Here is an 18,056-nt window from a genome sequence, read left to right on the forward strand (position 1 = left end):
GAATCACTAGCAGTTAGAAATAAGCAGTTTTAGGACACTTCTGGTATAGCTAGAAAGTCGAGACTCGGAAACTAGACCCTAGGATAGTCACTACCCTTGTGAGCACCGAAGTACCCAAGTTACCTAGCCCACAGGCTGCGGGTGCATAGGTGTGAACTTGCGTCGGGTTTCGTCGTGGACTTCTATGGATGCCTGAAGGAAAGTTGCTGACAGGCAGTCAGTGCAGAGTGTCCGGTGGATCCCAAGGCTGGGATCAAGAGGAGAGGAGACCTGCAAGCAGAAGGGACAGAGTCAAGGTCACTAGCCAGTGACCACGTGGAACCAGGAAGGAACCAGGCGATGTCGTGAAGATTGCAGGTGAAGGTGAAGCTTGTCGCTGCAGCCACGAGGACCAGGAAACGTCGAGGACGACCAGGAGGCGAACTGTCCCACGAAGGCTCTTGCTGTCGGTGGCGTCGAAGTTGGACTAGGACTCACCAAGCCTTGGCAAGTGGAACCCACGAAGAACGGAGGACTTGCTTCTGGTGCAGACCAGGAAGGTCTGGGGTGCTTCTCCTTGGCAGAGAAGCGGGAGCCAGTCTGGAGGAGCCAAACCAGCGCTGAAGATTTCAGGGTGCGTCATCTCAAAGGCCACTAGCCAGCGGGCAAGCAACCGGACAGACGCGGCAAGCAGGAAAATGCAGAAGGGCCCCACGCAGGACTCGTGGAGTGTGGGGGGCTGATCTTCGGTGCAGATGGTGCTTGGGGTTGGGGCTTCTCAATACCCGGTGCACAACTTCGAGGGAGCCTCAGAAGCTGCGCTTGAAGATACTAGCCACTTTTCCCAGGTAGCCGGTTCCACGTCTCTCGTCGCCTCCACGGATCTCAGCACGGCTGTGGATGTGGATCAGGGTCGGAGAAGTCTGGAAGTCAAGGCTCTGGTCGGGCTCTGCAGTCGGTCCCTTGTAGAACTGGAGCAAAGCAAAGGGTAGTCTCTTGATGGTGCCTGTTTGCACAGGGTAGCCACTCCTTGGCCACAAGGGAGACTCTTCAGTCTTCTTCTTTCGTCGAATGTCGAAGGTCCAGAGTTTCTGTTCAAGTTGCAGGCTCAGGATAATCTAAAGTCTTAAGGCCCAACTCCCACTCTTATACTAATCTGGGGGGCTGGGATACCTGCTAGGTCACGCCTTATGGGTGGGACCTGGGAGGGGGGTGGTTACACCCCCTTCCCTTTGTCCAGTTTCGCGCCAGGACTGGGTCTGGAGTGCCCCAGCACCGGTTTGAACTGGACTATGCACGGGACACCTTGTGTGCCCCAGGCATGTCTCATTCTATTCATCACTCCCTGCCCCAATACACTAAGGCCTGTCTGGGGTGGTGCTCGCACCTCCCAAGGCAGGAAACCTATTGTCCAAGCCTCCCTTGCCGGGATCACTCCCAGCAGCAGGAGGTCAGACTCGTGTCTGTGGCAGCAGCATCCATTTTGTGATGCTGGGGCTCTGGTTAACTTTAACCGGGTAAGTAGGTTACAACATGTCTTCGCCCTCTAGAAGGGAGGGATAATATCCTCATCCCCAGAAATGGGACGGGGGTATTATTCCAAAGTGTTAGACACCTTACACGACATGTTTTGATAAAGCCAAACCATAGTTACCATAACCGTTTAAGATTATAAGGCACTTTAAGAGTATATGGTAGGCTATATCATAGAACAGCTATAAGGACATGGTTCCGAAAGCTGCAGACAGGCTCAGCTCATGCTAGAGCACCATCTCACATGTTACCAAGCACTCTGCCTCCAGGATTGTTAAGGCCTGCCATAGGAGTGGCTGATAGGTACACATGTGTCTATATGTAAGTTAGGTATAGGAATACTACACCTAAGCAAGGGGTGATTACACGACCTTGCCCCAGCTGAGTGATCAGCCAGTTGTGTCATAATGGAAGGCCAGGCCAGGGGTGGCATAATACATGCTGCAGCCCCTGGTAGGCCTAGGGTACACCTATGCCCTGGGTACCTAGGGTACACTGTACAGGGGCCAATAAGGTGATCCTATTCCAATGGGTTATGCACCTAAAGTACATAGTATCAATTTAGAGAGAGAACAGCAGGGCTGTGGGTCTGATTAGCAGGCCCACAGCCACATCTAAGTCGAAAACCAGTAAAGCAAAAGCAAAAAGTGGGGGTGAACATAGAAAGCAGACCCTACTCTCCTACATGGAGAAAAAAATGTGTTTAAGAACTGCGGGAGACGAGAGTCTCGTCATGTGAACAAGCCCACTTGTTGGGCGAAACGCGTCGCCTACCATGCCGAAGCGTCTGCCTTTTAAATAAAGAAAGGAATCGCGCACTAACCTGGAGTCCATGTCCCATTTTTGTTTCGATCGTGGAGCAAGCTGTGGGAAACTCTGGTGTACCATATATATATATATATATATATATAGGCTTAAGGCTGAAACGCGTAAGGATTTAAAGAGTGCATTTTTTCTCTGCATTTCATGACAAATAAAAGTCAGCCTGTCAGCTCTTTTCCTTTGGTGGCAGAATTGCAGTTTCCAGGATCTCCATTCCTGGCTTTTGAGCCCGCCCTGCAGGATTGGGGGCCCCCGGTAAAGTGGAGGTTTTCTTGTGATATATATATATATATATATATATATATATATATAATCTACTGGCAGTCGCTAGTAGATAGTTATAGTCAGGACCACGTTTCCATAGGAAAAGCATTTTTTTGATGTGCTTATAACTTTGGCGTCGTTTGACGAATCTTTATGACATTTTCCAAAATGTTTCCCTTTTCAGATCAGCTCCTATCTTGAACGTTTGGGGGTGATTGGTCAAGGGGGGGCTGAGAAAAAAGGGGGGTCCCAAAACGTGTTTTCTCCATGCAATTTTTTAGATAAGGCTACAGGTCAAACTGCTGAACGGAATTATGCCAAATTTGGCAGGGAGAAAGGTCTTGGTCCAGAAAGCACGCTCTTGTTTAAATGGGGTAAATCCATTCCGTAGTTTTTGAGAAATATCAAATTTTACAGATATCGATATTTGAGAATTCTGACATCTGATTGGCTGAGGCGTTACGAGCACAAGTTCGCGGCTAATTGGCTGTGAACTGTTGAAACTAGGAAGTGTTGGCAGCCATTTTGTGATTCAGTCCGTCAGCTCGCATCTCTCCCTCTACAAGGCATTGGGTCCGTAGTTCTACCTCTGCGAGGCAACACTGAAAATATACCGCAGCTCTGTCTGTGCGAGATACCCCTTTCACTGTCCCTCTCCCCACATCACCAGCTCGCGGCTCTGCCTTTACAAGGATGTCCGTTGGCTCGCAGCTCTGCGTCTGCGAGCTGTCAGCCATTTTGTGGCTCAGTCCGTCGGCTCGCAGCTCTTGTCTGCGAGCCGTCGGGCCCGCAGCTCTACCTCTGCAAGTCACCCTCGTAGCTGTGTCTGTGGTAGCAGGCCCGTCGGCCATTACTCTCCCTCTGCGAGTCTGCCCATCGGGTCACAGCTCAGGCTCGCAGCTGTACCTCTGCGAGCCAGCCCGTTAGCTCGTAGCTGTTTCTCTGCTAGCAGGCCTGTTGGCCTGTTGGTCTCCCTCTGCGAGTCAGACCACAGCTCTCCCTCTGCGAGCCAGTACGCTGCTGTGCTTTTGCGAGCCGACGGCCTGTAGCTCTCCCTCTGCGAGCCAAGCCCACCGGCCTCAGCTCTTCCTCTGCGAGCCTGCCCGATGGCCCTCAGGTCTCCCTCTGCTAGCCGGACCACAGCTGTCACTCTGTGAGCCGATATTGGGAATATAAGGCGGCTCTAAAAAGAGCCCTTGTTTTTATTAGTTGGAGCTACATGTATGTGCGGATGCACAGCTTCAGGTTATTCAGAAAAACTCAGTTTCCCTCATCTGTGCAGTGTACTCCATCACTTCTGTAGATATTAGCCATATCAAAACGTATGTTGTTGTTGTAGATCGACCCCATTCTATGGTCTCTGAGGTATGCAGACACAGCTTTGTTGACATTCTTCCTAGATTTTTCAATCTTATGACAAAATTGGTTTGACCATTTTCACTTCTGTCTTTGGCATATATTGTAATATACAAAGACAGTTTGAGGAAAAAGTAACATCAATTGTCCAAAGGTGTCCTTCATAAGCATTTCCAAACCTACCCCAGTCAATGTGCCTAGGTCATTACCACCACATTGTGCTTGCAAGAATTAGTCATTTGTTTTTTTTTAAACCGTCTAATTGATTGGGTTTTTTTCCCAGCTGTTTATGGTGATACTACACTGACTGTGAATAGTGAAGTTAAGTAGAATCTGATAACAGCAGAAAAAGGGAGAAAAATATGTTTTCAAAATGTTAAATTATGTTGTATTATTTGTTAAGTAACACTGTAATTTGTGAAATATATTACATTACACAACAGTTTTAACGTTTCTTTTCTTTTATGTAGTGGAAAAGTTAGAAAACCAGTACTAATGACAAATAGCAGAATAGTAGTTTAATATTTTAAAAAAAACTTTGAAATTCACTGAAAAAACCATAGGTTTTACAGACGTTATAGTTAGAAATTAGCACTTAAAAAACCTTAGAAATTCACTGAAAAAACAATAAGTTTCAGGGACGTAATAGTTGCCTGGACATTTCACTCGTACAAAACCAGAGAAATTCCACCGTTATAGTTAGTTCAGCTAATTATAACTCGCGCCCCCCACAATGCACTGCTCATGACATCACATATTACATCATTCGTGGCATGGTCAGTGACATCACTGATGACATCATAGATGACATCTCAAATGACATCATCCAGTGACTGTGTGTTTCTGTAAAGTTAAAATATGTTTTATATATATGCCAAGGTGTATTCGAAGAATGAGTGGGTGTATAAGTGTCTGGATGGAGGATTTAGCAGGTGTTTGACTGATTGTATAAGTGAGTGATTAAACGTGTCTTACTGAATGCTTGAGTTAGTGACTAAACTGTGTGAATGTCTGTATCAGTCTGTCTGTTGTTGTGTATGCTGCTACATGGGTTGGTCAGTAGCTACATGAGTGTCTATATGGGTTATTGATTGTTTGCCTCAGTATTTGTATGGGAGACTGAGTGTGTGTGTGGGTGGGTTGGAGGTGTGTGACTCTGTGAATAGATGTGTGAGTGGTTGACTCACTGGGTGTATGGGTTCAAAAGTGCATGTGGAAACAGGTGTATGGGTGGGTGACTGTCTGTATGGGGTGACTGTATGGGTGTGTTGGTGAGTGAATGGATGCCTCAGTGGTACGTGTGAGTAACTACATATGTAAAAGGCAGTATATGTGAGAGATGGTGTATATAAATAACTATATGTGAGAGTGAGTGATTCTGAGAGTGGCTGTATGGATGAGTGTGTACTTGTATCAGTGATTATATAAGAGAGTAAGTATGCGTTAGTATCTGTATGAATAAGTGAGGTGGTGTGTGTATAAATCTATAGGTCAGTAAATGGGAGTGTGATTGAATCTTTGCATGACTGACTAGGTGTGTGAGTAACTCAATGTATGAGTGGCGGTGTGTGAGTGTCTGAATAGGTATATGAGTGCATATGATAGTGTTCTATTGATGAGTGACTGCATGTATAAGTGATTGTATGGGTGAATGAGTGGATGTATGTGCAGACCTAGGAATCAGTGAGTGCATATGTAGTGACTGGTATTGGTGTGTCGATGGTTTCGAAAATGGTAGTCTGTATTTTACAGTGGGTGTATCAAAGGTTATATTAGACTGTGAGGAAGTGCATCAGATTTTCACCTGGATGATGTCATCAGTGATGTCACTGACCATACCATGAATGATGTAATATGTGACATCATGAGCAGTGCATTGCGGGGGCGCGAGTTATAGTTAGCTGAACTAACTATAACGGTGGAATTTCTCTGGTTTTGTACGAGTGAAATGTCCAGCTAACTATAACGTCCCTGAAACCTATGGTTTCTTTCAGTGAAAATATATATATATATATATACACACAAACACACACACACACATAAATATAATAAACCACCTAAGACATTATAAGGATATAACAAGTCATTAAGCAGTTACATCCATGACCAAATAGAGGAACAGGGCCCAATGCCGATTCTTATATAAGAAATAAGATCAAGGAACTCCGAGGTGACTTCCTTATAATGTACATCAGGGGCTACTTTATTCCCTATAAAACATGGTCACGTCATAATCCTTCCCACAAACCACTTAAATCCTTGATGTGGTACTCTTTCATTTTAATGTAAAGAGGTTTGTAACCATGAAGAATAAAATTAGAATATTTAGTGTTAAATTAATCACACACAAAAGCAGTTAAATATTTGTTGCAAAAAGATAATGGGATCACTTTCAAACAAGCAAGAGCTTTTTTTTTATGAAGTAGCTCAGAATGTGTGGAAACATGCAGAGATTTTATCTTTCCTATAATTACCTAATGCACGGAAAAGATAAATATGTTGCCTTAAATATCTCATTTCTGCTCATCAATGTCCATACAGAAAAACAGTGCAGACGAAGGAAAATCCATGGTTTTTTCATGTTTCTTAAAGTGCACTTCTAAATGTGCTGCATGAACTTCCTTTCCCACTGGCTACTGGCTTTAGCAGCAGACATTGTGAAGTCAGAACTCATCTGCAATATGTTAATACAGTTAAGCAAGTTGCAGGCTCCCATGAATTATGAAAATGATAACACTGACCAAATTATTTTGTTCTTCAGAAGCTGTCTCTGTATATCCCTATTATGTGCTTTCTTAAAATAAAATTAAGGATTTATACCTTTTTATGCCAAAATAAACCTTCTAGGATAACTAGGAGGAAATTGACTCGATACCTGGGAGAAGCAGATCTGTCACAGCTGTATTTCAGATATTAAACTGGGCATACCAGTTACATGAGATTACACTTCGTACCGATCCTGGAGAGATGCAGTCATTTTAATCAGGTGCTGTCGGCACAGGTAACAGCGGTGGGGCGGCGGTACGAGGGCGGGGTGGGTGGGGGTGTAAGTGGACAGATGACGGGATAGTAAAAGTAAAATAAAATTTACAAAACACTTACCTTGCTCTCACCGCATCGCCGAGTCGACGATGCGGCGAGCGCAAGATAAGTGGTTTAAATTATTTTTTCATTTTACATCCCTATCCTGTCATCTGTCCACTTCCCCCAACTGCCCGCCTTGCCCCACTGCCGCACCGCTGTTACCTGTGCCGGCCGTGCCTGATTTTAACCTTAGAGACAATGACCTGGTATACTTCAAACATTAGGTGTGATTTTTGACAAGTATAAACATATTTAAGGAAATTAAATTGAAAACTTTCTTTAACAACATGGAAAATTAGGTGGATATTCTGCAAAATGTATTTATCCACTTGTGCATCAGTATAATGTAGAAGACACTTTCTGAAGCCCTTCGCCATGCCTACTTCAGTTCTGCATTCATTGACTAGGATACTTATTACTTATGCAGAAAATCATTTCATGCCCTAGATATGGCTAGCTAAGATTAAATCATGCTCACGTGAATTGGCTGACCAGCAATAGAAGCATTTTGAATCCAGATTACATTCTCCTAAGAGCAATGGCTTGATTCACAGAACCCTCTCAGATCAATTAGAAGGCAACTGCTGTACAGTGATATCACACACAATCTACCTTCCGAAAGTATATTCTTTTTCTGGCATCAGGTTTGAGTAGACTGATGGTGGTGGGAGACTGACTGGGTGACATTTAACCTACGTAATTGCATGGGGCAGTCTTCAAAAGAGCAGTCATATGGGAAACTTCAGTTGTTAAATCAAACAGTTACAAAAATAAGCTTGAGCACTATCCTTCAATACATGATTTGCTAGATAAATAAAGTGTAAAAGGAGGGGACAGTATATTTCGACCAATATATATATGAAACCATTTAATAGGAGAAACTATTATTGCAGGGGACAATTTGCCCTAAGTTTGTTTTGCACATTTGGTGACCGTTTAAACAAACTGGCCAAACTAACATCATAGCTTTTACAATGGAGTGAAGGTAGCATGTTTAAAGGGAGGGATTCCCGACTGTAAATGCCCGCACAGATGTGTTTTAATTTCTTCTTGAACAAGGTGGTGGTTGATACCGGTATCAGAGCAGAACCTCTCTTCTAGATAAAACTCGACAAGAATAGATAAGTTGAATTAAGAGAGGAAGAAAGGCCTTTGCAATGTAATATCCAACCAGTGCTTGCCTTCTAAGTTGAAATACTAGGCTGGCAAGGGAAAAGAGTTGCTGCCTGCGTTCTTTTGGAATACTTCTCCACATAACTCGTTCATGGTCAACAGACCTACATAAGGACGCAAAAACTACATTTACAATTCAAGCTACACCATTCTTTAAAGAATGCCTATAACTCTCACACTGTAAACATGACTCATTTTCGAGGACTATCCCTCAACCCAGTAGGAGAGAACAGTTCCAATTGCAATGAGATCTGGAAAATATTAATTTGTCAGACCTCACACTTTATTAGTCTGGAACTATTGTGTACCTATTTCCCTAGCAAAGACCTAACAGACTTCTGCAGGTTTTGACTTATTCTCATACCTCTGGCATATGTATTCCAATGTTATGAAGCACATAATTTTTAGGTGGAGCATTCTAGACCTCTTGTATATACTTTAGTATATACTTTGATATATTTAATTTAGTATATACTTTAGTATATACTTATATGCGCATGTACTTTGTGGGCTCTGGAGATCAGCTCTAGGATTGTCTGCTTCCGCTTAGGGACTTTTTTCTGTTCAACTGCCTTCTATTTAACTGTCTTGATAGAAAATGACCAGCAGCGGTCAGTAAAATACCAGAATTGCTTTCTGCTGAGGGACTTTTTTTTTCTGGCAACTGCCTCGATTTCACTTTCTTGATAGAAAACGACCAGCGGAGGTTAGTAAAATACCAGAATCCCTTTAGCATTCTCTAGATTCCAGTCCATAAAAATTGTCTTCCAAGAGCACCCGTAGTCAATAATATTTTTTTCAAATTTTGTATTTTCAGTGATATGACCACCGAAGTCTCTGCTTTTATATTAAAAACAGAGCTTTGGACTATACCGTTTCCCGCTGAAAGGCAATATTTCTCCCCATGTGTTCCAATGTGTTCTAATACCTGGTGTGTCTCGCAGTTTGGTGCTTACTTTCCTTCCATGTTAAAGAACAGTAGATGTTTCAGCACCCAGGTTAATGTGCTGCATAGCTAAATACATATAGGGTCCCAAAGGCGAGAATGAATGCATTGCAAATGCTTGTTAGTTTCAGTCTAGGCAGGCCCATGAGGAAACCAATTGTATTGGCATCCATTGGCCACTACCAGATCAAAATCAAAGCCAATGGCCTTTGCCAGAACAAAATTCCTGACCTACAGCCGAAGCGTTCAAACACAGACTTTTAATTACATCTCCACAGATCAACGAACAAAGACTTTGGATGGCTACCGGGCCTAGTAATAAGGATATTGAGAGAGATTTAAATCTGCACTTAAAAGAATCACTTAGACAGATAAATCAGTTATTTCTAAAATGGAAAAATTGCACAGCGCCTGTCCTGAATAAGAATACCCGTGAAGCATAAGCGCGCAGGTAGACCATGAAAGGTATATGTTACATTTTCTGCACACTATGTTCCTAGCAGGACATTTCCAGTTATTCGCCAAATGATTTGGACTGCCGCATCTGAAACACACCAAACCCTCCATACTTCTACTGGGAATGTCCTTAACTCTGTCACCCACCTTGCATACAGCCTCCTCTGTTTGTGCATGTTTAATTTCTCCTTTTTATCTACTCTCACCAGACGATGCTCTCATCTCCTTCATGCATATAGCTGTGTGTTCTATCCCCTTCGCGATGCTTATCGCTTCCTCTAGGTCTGTGTTCCTGGTCAATAACTCTTCTTGAACCTTCATGTCATTTGTACATCTTACCAACTGGTCCCTGATAAGGGAATCCGTTAGTGCGCCAAATTCACATGTAGCTGACAAGCCCCTTAAAACCGCTACATGTGATGAAACCTTCTCATCTTTCCTCTGACCTCTTTTAAAAAATGTGTCTCTCTCCAAAACCACGTTTATTTTATGTTTGAAGTGCTCCTCCAACTTCCTTAGTGTATACTCGTATACGTCTTCTCCGACATCCTCATCATCTGATTCATCCTCAACCAATCTACCTGTGATGTCCTCAAAAACCTTCCTTCCCTGGACACCCAGGTTGTGCAAAAGTATGTGCTGCTTCCTCACATTAGAAAAGTTTCCTTCACCAATGGCAATGAGGTATGACTTGAAAATACCCTCCCACCTGTGCCACGGTATATCTGGTTCTCCTACCTCATTCAAAGACTCATGCCTGCCCCTGCCATCTTCGCGGGAGAAAATGACAATAACCAAACCTCACTTGATGTATAAATATGCGCACTCCTCCTCCAGATAAGCTACACTACCTGCAAACACCCTAAGAGGTGCTTCTATCTAATTCGTAAAAAGACCCTTTTCTTTTCCACATATATACAGAATCAGAACTTTGCCAAACACTGTCCTTATTGTCCATCTGAAAAGAAAGGTGTTAAATGCATCACACTCCTCATGTAAAACTGTACTTTCACATTCACTTGCTCGTGGTTTTTTCTCCTTATACACATGGACACTTCAAAACACTAGATGTTTCATCGAAAATTATCCTCAGTCTCTCTTTAAATGAAGAATTCTTTCAGCTGCCCGGATCACGTGAAGAGAATCAAAGTAAAAGTAGCGTTTCAGTCATAAAGCCGATTCCTTCCTCACAGAAATACGATGCACAGCCTCCTTAACCAAGTACTGTTCTGTGAATCTGCTGCTGTGCCCCTCAGCCTTGTTTACCTACACGAACGCTATTCCTGCACCACGTCGTTCGTGTGGTGAAAACTTCACAGAATTTCCCTGGTTACCACATCCACGTTCCCCGCCAGAGCGCTGCCACAAGCCTAGAATGAACCTCGGGCAAGAGTTACAACAACAAACTCTTTGAAACGTGAACGGAAAACTTCACAATTCTTGTCCTCTGGAACACGCCTGCTCTGTTGTCACAGGAAGGATACCGGCAGTGCAGAGGACCACCAGAACCTCGAACCAAACACCCACGCTGCCTCAGCGCTCCAATCTTGACAGGAGCACTCGCCTTATCACACTTTCAGACTGCCATGGGAGGGAGTAGATACGGTGAAGTAATATGCGAAGGTTATTTCGAAAACGACTCACCCTCCTTCAATTGTAATGGCGGTCCGTTATGCAATAATGGTTCCAGGCTAATTATGTCCTTTAAGATGATGGAGCTATCGGCAAGACGAATCTTCCAGGGGAAAATGCAGCGCTGTCCCTGACACAGCAATCCTGTACTCGTCGCCATTAAATGAAGTAATCACAGCAACAAACCGTAAGTGGAATCTTCTTTATTCATGGGTTAAAATAGCTGCATCTCCAGCTTGCCACAAGTGCTTAGTCTCAGTCAGGCTCCTGCTCAACATTCCAGGAGAGCCTTCACTCCAACATTCTAAGAAGGAACCATTAGGTCAAGGGGAGGAGGGGTGCAGGGATGGAATCCCTTGTTCAGGCCTTGAAGATGAACAGCAGAAATAGAATGCCACAAGGGCTTCTCATATGTCTGTTGTGATGTACAACAGGTAGCCGAAGAGTAACTTTGTAGATTCTTTATTGTCTTAGTTACAGGTTAGCATCCATGTAAAGCAGCCCCACCAGAAGCAGCCTGCCGGCTGCTCTGACCATCTTCAACTGTAACACCTCACCACACAGGCACCCAAACATTCCATGCATCTCCATCACACCAACATTCCATGCAGAATACTCATACTGGCTGGGCAGCCGGTAACATAGGAGAAACAATGATACATAGACAGGATATAACAACGTCATACGTCAGGCAGTGGATCGCAGACTGGCTTAAGCACTAACAAAGTCAATTAGCGGTTTAAACAGGACAGCGGTGAAGGGTTAGAAAGACAAAAATTCCCTCAAGCAACTACAAATGTGGACAAAAGAGGTAAAAATAGGAAAAAGAACCAGTGGCAAAAATAAACGGACAGATATGATCACTATTACTGAGGACAGAACTACCAGAAATTCCGTCAGTTTTATAACTGGCTGGAAGAGCTGACTATTAGCCGAAGGTCTACTCGTGTCCTGCTACAGAACAGGAGTGGCTACATCAAACAGCTTTATTGATCAGTCTTTAGAAAATATTTACAGTCTCCACGTCACTATACCTGGCCTCCAAAGGACTGGTCTCTCACACGAATGTTTAAAAAATATTAGTAAACATCAGGGGCCTTGGGCCCCTGGGCCATACCGATTAGGATTTTTCAAATGCACCCAAGATTCTGGACATAGTAGCGCTTTAGTAGATAATGACATTTGCGTAAATTCAATCTTTACAGCTCATGGGAGGATGAGGTCATTTCTGTGCCTACTTAAAAAAAATGGGATCCATCACAGCTAAATTTGAAGGTGAATATGAAGATTGCTTGCAGCAGGAATGTTTACTTGTGGCAATGCAAATCTCTTTATATGCGGCGAATATGGCACATTATTTAGGTCAGATGCAATGCTTTTTTCACCAAAGGTGGGCGGTCGGCCCACATATATGCTTTATTATGCCAATAACATTGCTACCCTTGACCAGTTGGCCTCAAGTGAGGTCTAGACAGATGAATATGGAAACAATCTTCAAATTCACATCTCAAAATCTAAGATATGGATTTTGGCAGAAAAAGAAATATGCATAGGAAGGTCGTTTCTAGGGAATGCAAAGGTGGAAGGGGTTCATTTATTCAATTATTTTGGGTTGTGCGCAGAGAGCATGGCCTCTCATAAAACTCATTGTAATACCTAAAACTCTAGAGACCAGGTGCTCAGCTTTAAGCAGGAATTGAATATAACACAAAATGCCTCATTACTTCATAGACTTAATTATACAGAAAACAAAGTACCTTGCTACTTTACTGTAGGGGACATCTACATTATTTTGGAATATGGGGAAAGGGCTATACATTGTGGGGCCTTTTCACAAACTACATTTTGTAGTAAATTTAGTAGCATTCGAACTATACTACTAAAAGTAATCCAAAATGCTATACACAAACTTACAAGTGTAAATCTTCACCTCTGCACTCCTCTCTTTTCTTTAGGGAGATCCTCTCAAAAGTACATTTACTTAATAATAAATGCGGGAGGGATTGAGTGAGTGGCTCTAAAAAGGGGCATACCTACTACTAAAGGAAGGGTTTAGGGAGGAGTAAAGAATGGTTTACAGCGACTTAGGAAGGGGTTTAGGGAAGGGCATACACCCACCCACAAAAGAATAAACCTATAGCTATTCACAAATTGCCTTCTAAAATTAGTACAGTCCAAAAGGGACCCCAAAAAAGTAATAAATGTACTCCAGCACAGAGCTGGAGTTAGTCCAGAGCCATACATGGCCATCCATGGGTACTGCAACACGCTCCCTTAGAAAGTAAAGATGGTAATGGAGGTAGAGACTTAAAATAAACCCATAGGAAAAAATATTACAATAAATACAATTATTTAAATTGTTAAAAATATAAACAGAATTTTAAAAACGAATTTTGCAAGTTCTAAAAAGTAAAGATATTTATTATGTAATTATAAAATACTTTAACAGCCTGTTTTGAATAAATAAAAACATGTGATATTATTTTTATCAAAATGTAATGGAATTACTTTTAATTAATTCTATACATCACTTTTAATAATTATCGATAAATGATAAAGCTACTTACTACTACTTTTATTTTTTTGGGCAGTAATAACTTACACTTGTAAATGTGGCTTCATTTTGGCTCAATCCACTTTTCAGTGGGTGGAAACATGTAAGTCTACACTTTTCAGCCATTTTACACTTAGATTTTGCTAACAGCAAAAGTAGTAAAGTTACTCAAAAGTATAAGAGTAAATAACATGCGTAAATTAATCACAAGTTAAGTTACCTTTTGTGAATAGCGCAGTCTGGTTTTCATTTGTTCAGTATTTGGCCTAATAGGCTTTTGTTCAACTTCAGGTGGATCTTACAAGTCTGTACTTCAGGATGGGACAGACCTGATGAAATACCTATATTATAAACGAATGGCTGAATCACAACCACTTAAGAAACCTATATGGCAACTTGTTGTGTTATACTGGAAAATGAATGAAGTTATCCTGACATATGGGAGGGGGAGTGGGAATTGTACCAACTCCAGAAACCAGGTTTACAAATGTCTTAAAGTAGTGATACTCAAAGTACAGCCCAGGGGCTGCATGTGGCCCTTCTGAGCTTTACATGCAGCCTCCTGGTCAACAGCAGCTCTGAGCTGCTGTTTACTTGACTTAGCACTAACATGAAAAATATGTTAAATAAACAGGCAGCATCTATTCCATGGTTAATTGAAGGTAAAGAAAGGAAGTGACTATGGTGTCCTGCACCACTTAACTTAAGGAACTTCTTGCTTTTTAAAGCCATTTTGCAGTAAATGTTTAAAAACATTATAGTTTCTTGAAAGTTCAAAAAGTGTTTTTCATTAACATGAAGAATCTCTTCACCTTAGTACATCTTGATCGGGAGGTCAGGAGTATTTTTTATTAGGTGCATTGATGGCTTTTTTTAAGTGATAGTTTTCAAACATGAATTTAGAAATATTCATGCTTCTCCCCACCCTGACAACAATGCCAATAGTGAACTAAGAGGCAAGTCAGTTGTTGTGTGCCCCCCTTTTGGGTGGTCTGGCTTGCTATTTATTATACATGAACTGCTTTATAGTTTAATGAATGAAACACAGGAGAAGGTTTTGCACGGCACACAGCCTGAAGTCATGTACTTTTAATTTCCCTTAAATGTGATAATGAAGAAAAAGGAGGGAAAGTGAACTAAATGAATTGCGTAGGATCACACAATTTGGCCAAGTAGCAAAGCCAGGATTGATCCCATGTGTTCTAGTTTCACATTGTGCAATTCAGCCACTAGGGTGCCGATTCTGATCCTGGAAAAACCGGGTACGACCCGTTGGTCGGAGCGTTTTCTCCGTCCGACTCGTACCCGGGAAAAAAACATTACAAACATGGAAGTACGATTCGCACGGAAACACCATTTCCGTACGAGTCGTACAAAACACCAACCGACGAAAATATACATACAAATGTGATCCGGGGAAAGCGCCGACGTGACGTCGGGACGCTTTCAGGCAGCGTTTCACGAACCAGGAAGTACGAACCGCACCGACGTCACCCCGCACGGATAAAATTCTCCGCCTGCCAAAAACTGCCGGGAAATCAGGACGACGTGCGCAAGGAGCACCTGTACGCGACGGACAGCTACGTGTCATCCCAGCCCTCATAGCAGTCCACCTGCTCTACAGGAACCGACGCAGACGCCGCAGAAGGTCAGAACAACACCCAGGGGCAAAGGGGGGGGGGGGGGAGCAGGGGCAGGACACAAAACCCCCACCCAAGTCACAAATCATACATGCCCTGGACATACCTGACCTCCAGGGCCTGGTCACTTCGAGGGGGTGGGGGCGTGTCCAGCAACGGAAGTGGATGTACACGCGAACCGGCAACACAACAAGTCCGGTACGTACCGTACCCACGCCTTAAGAGCGTGGGTACGAGTCGTACCACGCCCACCCCTACGTCACCCCAATAATGGCGGTACGGCCCATACCCATGTTCCAAAGGCCTGGGTACGGGCCGCACCCCCACCCGTGCATGTACGGCGCGTACCAACACCCCAACAGTGCATGTACGTACCGTACCGCCACCCGTGTATATAGGGACCGTACCCACACCCGCGTACTTATGGAGCGTACCCCCACCCCAACAGTGTATGTAGGGACCGTACCCCACCCGTGTATGCATGGAGCATACTCACACCCGCGTATGTTCGGACCGTACCCCCACCCGTGTATGTACGGACCGTACCCACACCCGCGTACGTATGGAGCGTACCCACACCCTCATACGTATGGAGCGTACCCCCACCCCAACAGTGTATGTACGGACCGTACCCCCACCCGTGTATGCATGGAGCGTACCCACACCCGCGTACGTTTGGAGCGTACCCCCACCCCAACAGTGTATGTACGGACCGTACCCCCACCCGTGTATGCATGGAGCGTACCCAGACCCGCGTATGTTCGGAGCGTACCCCCACCCGTGTATGTACGGACCGTACCCCCACCCGTGTATGTACGGACCGTACCCCCACCCGTGTATGCATGGAGCGTACCCACACCCGCGTACGTATGGAGCGTACCCCCACCCCAACAGTGTATGTACGGACCGTACCCCCACCCGTGTATGCATGGAGCGTACCCACACCCGCGTATGTTCGGAGCGTACCCCCACCCGTGTATGTACGGACCGTACCCCCACCCATGTATGCATGGAGCGTACCCACACCCGCGTACGTATGGAGCGTACCCCCACCCCAACAGTGTATGTACGGACCGTACCCCCACCCGTGTATGCATGGAGCGTACCCACACCCGTGTATGTATGGAGTGTACCCCCACCCCAACAGTGTATGTACGGACCGTACCCCCACCCGTGTATGTACGGACCGTACCCCCACCCATGTATGTATGGAGCGTACATGGCCAGACACAGAAGGGGTGTGTGCAGAGTCCTCCCAGCAGTGCCCACACACAGGAGGGGTGTGTGCAGAGTCCTCCCAGCAGTGCCCACACACAGGAGGGGTGGGTGTAGAGTCCCCCCAGCAGTGCCCACACACAGGAGGGGTGTGTGCAGAGTCCTCCCAGCAGTGCCCAGACACAGGAGGGTTGGGTGCCTATCACTCCCAGCAGTGCCCAGACGCAGGAGAGGTGGGTGCCTATCACTTCCAGCAGTGCCCAGACGCAGGAGGGGTGGGTGCAGAGTCCTCCCAGCAGTGCCCAGACGCAGGAGGGGTGGGTGCAGAGTCCTCCCAGCAGTGCCCAGACACAGGAGGGGTGGGTGTAGAGTCCCCCCAGCAATGCCCACACACAGGAGGGGTGGGTGCCTATCACTTCCAGCAGTGCCCAGACGCAGGAGGGGTGGGTGCAGAGTCCTCCCAGCAGTGCCCAGACACAGGAGGGGTGGGTGTAGAGTCCCCCCAGCAGTGCCCACACACAGGAGGGGTGGGTGCCTATCACTTCCAGCAGTGCCCAGACGCAGGAGGGGTGTGTGCAGAGTCCTCCCAGCAGTGCCCAGACACAGGAGGGGTGGGTGTAGAGTCCCCCCAGCAGTGCCCACACACAGGAGGGGTGGGTGCCTATCACTTCCAGCAGTGCCCAGATGCAGGAGGGGTGTGTGCAGAGTCCTCCCAGCAGTGCCCAGACACAGGAGGGGTGGGTGTAGAGTCCCCCCAGCAGTGCCCACACACAGGAGGGGTGGGTGCCTATCACTTCCAGCAGTGCCCAGACGCAGGAGGGGTGTGTGCAGAGTCCTCCCAGCAGTGCCCAGACACAGGAGGGGTGGGTGTAGAGTCCCCCCAGCAGTGCCCACACACAGGAGGGGTGGGTTCCTATCACTTCCAGCAGTGCCCAGACGCAGGAGGGGTGGGTGCCTATCACTTCCAGCAGTGCCCAGACGCAGGAGGGGTGGGTGCAGAGTCCTCCCAGCAGTGCCCAGACGCAGGAGGGGTGGGTGCAGAGTCCTCCCAGCAGTGCCCAGACACAGGAGGGTTGTGTGCAGAGTCCTCCCAGCAGTGCCCAGACACAGGAGGGGTGGGTGCCTATCACTCCCAGCAGTGCCCAGACGCAGGAGGGGTGGGTGCCTATCACTTCCAGCAGTGCCCAGACGCAGGAAGGGTGGGTGCAGAGTCCTCCCAGCAGTGCCCAGACGCAGGAGGGGTGGGTGCAGAGTCGTCCCAGCAGTGCCCAGACACAGGAGTGGTGGGTGTAGAGTCCCCCCAGCAGTGCCCACACACAGGAGGGGTGGGTGCCTATCACTTCCAGCAGTGCCCAGACGCAGGAGGGGTGTGTGCAGAGTCCTCCCAGCAGTGCCCAGACAC

This window comes from Triturus cristatus, chromosome 1_1 (assembly GCF_964204655.1).
Source record: "Triturus cristatus chromosome 1_1, aTriCri1.1, whole genome shotgun sequence".
Lineage (NCBI taxonomy): Eukaryota > Metazoa > Chordata > Amphibia > Caudata > Salamandridae > Triturus > Triturus cristatus.